The following is a 2,403-nucleotide window of genomic DNA, read 5'->3' on the forward strand; positions in this document are numbered from 1 at the left end:
CTGGGGTCCCTCTGCCGGGGTGGGCTCCCAGTGCCCCCATCGTGTGCTCGGCACCCCCATGGGCTGGCACCCCGGGACCCCACGGGACCCCAGGCTCTCTCTGCTGTGGGGTGCCGTTGCAGCCGGCCCCCGGTGAGGACAGTGGGGTGCTGCCACTAGCCACACGCTGCCCGTGGGAGGGTGCCACAGGCAGAGGCCACCCCCCTCCCACCCGTGCACGGGGTGCTGTAATGAACCCCGTGGGGTGCCACTGCAGCAGGTCCCTGGGGGTGACCGGGCAATGCTGCAGGTGGAGGCGGGGAGGTGTGTGAACCCCAAAATACCGTCTTGGGTCTTGCTGGCAGCATGGGCGCGGTGCAGCCTTAGGGCTAAAAGCAGCACTTGTGCAGCCGGTGGTGCCAATGGACCGCGCTGGGTGAGTGAGGCAGTGAGTGAGGGCTGGCAGAGAGATGCTGAGGGTTTCCCGTGGCTGTGGCGACCCCGCTGCAGCCAAGAAACCCTGCCAGGTTTTTGTTGGTTTTTTTTTTTTCCCCTCTGCAAGGCGCGTGGCGGTAATTTTTACAGTGCTGACCCCTCTCTGCTCCCCTTGCACAGGCGAGAAGCCCTACAAATGCACCTGGGAAGGCTGCACCTGGAAGTTCGCCCGCTCTGACGAGCTGACCCGGCACTTCCGCAAGCACACGGGCATCAAGCCCTTCCGCTGCTCGGACTGCGACCGCAGCTTCTCCCGCTCTGACCACCTGGCCCTTCACCGCCGGCGGCACATTATGATGTGAGGAGCCGAAGTCCCTGGGGCACCTGGCTGGGATGGGGGGGACAGCAGTGGAAAACGGGGGCGCATCCCCCCCCTGCTCCTCCGTGTGCGGTGGAGGGACTGTGGGAGCGGAGAGGCCGAGCTCTGCCTGGCGGTGAGCAAACCATGGCCGCTCCAGGAGCCCCACCGGCACAAGATGTAAAAAAGATGGTTTCCGGACTGGTTCTCCTCCCTTGCTCCCGTTTCTTCTTTTTCCTGGGCTTCTCCTCCCCACTCGCAACATCCGGAGGTTCCTCCTTGACTCCTCACCTGTGATTCACTCAGCAGCGGCCTCCAGACCTGCGCGTCTGCCTCATCGGCCTCTTGCCCGTCTCCATCTCATGTGCTCGCTGTCCCCTGCCCCCCTCCCAGTCCCCGTGGGCAAAATCTGGGAGCCATGGAAAGGACAGAGGCGAGGGGGGGGCTCTGCCATCGCCCCTGTGCAATAGCTGTCGGCCTCTTTCCTCTCCAGAAAGCTGCTGCCTCTCCATCCCCAGGCACTGCGTGTCCCTGTCCCGGCGGGAGAAGGGACCCCGGCACAGTCACCTCTCTCTGCATCCCTCAGCGTGTGCTGGGCTCCATGGGAGGTGCCGGGGGCACGCAGGAGGGCCAGCAGGAAAAGAAAAAGCAAGAAGGGGTGGGGGGAAAAACCAACAACCCAACAGCAACCCACGAACAAGGCCACCACCACCACCCACCAAAAAAAAGGGAAACTTTGCGGAACGTGGAACTGTGATTTTATGGAGTTTTAAGGGGGGGCGGGATGGGGTGGGGAGGGCGGGGGCTGCCAGCTCTCGGTTTTTTTTGAAGACTGTGGGACAGTTGAACCGTTTCTAAGTTAAAAAGGCAGACTGTGGCCACATGCTTTTCTTTTTAATTGTAATTATTAATTTTGTGGGGTGCCCCCCAGCCAAACCACCCCCCGGTTGCTGTGGGGGCAGCCCCACGCTCGTCCTGCGAGGGTGGCAGTATTCAGGGTTGGAGCCTTGGGGCTGTTGGGTGGTGGGAAGGGTGATGGGGAATGTGACACCCCCAGTCCCTCCCAACCAGTACCAGTGGGGCTGGTTGGGGGGTGCGGGGAGCTTCCCGAAAGCTCTCTCTGAGCCCGTGCCTTTGGCTCAGGGGATGCTGGGCTGCTTGGGGAGGGGAGATCTGGTGTGGGGAGGGCCTTGGAGCAGGGGGAGCAGAGAGCCCCAGCCCCTGAAAACAACTCTGACAGATGCTTGAGAAACTACTTTTCCTCTCTGCTTTCCATCTGCTGGCCGAGGCGTTTCATGGGGACAGAGCTTGTCCCCGGCCCTGCGGTGGCCCCCAACCCTCTTGGGGCTGGGCATGGCCGGAGGGTGAGTCTGGTTAGCGGCTGGTCACAAGTGGTGTTCCCCAGGGCTCGGTATTGGGGCAGGTTCTGTTTAATATCTTTATCAACGATCTGGAGGAGGGGATCGAGTGCTCCCTCAGTGAGTTTGCAGAGGACACCAGGTTGGGCAGGAGTGTTGATCTGCTTGATCCCTCTGCAGAGGGATCGATGGGCCCAGGACAATTGTACGGGGTTCAGCAAGGCTCAGTGCTGGGTCCTGTGCTTGGTCACAACAACCCCATGCAATGCTACA

This window comes from Haliaeetus leucocephalus, unplaced genomic scaffold, assembly GCF_000737465.1.
Source record: "Haliaeetus leucocephalus isolate CR32 unplaced genomic scaffold, Haliaeetus_leucocephalus-4.0 Scaffold262, whole genome shotgun sequence".
Taxonomy (NCBI): Eukaryota; Metazoa; Chordata; class Aves; order Accipitriformes; family Accipitridae; genus Haliaeetus; species Haliaeetus leucocephalus.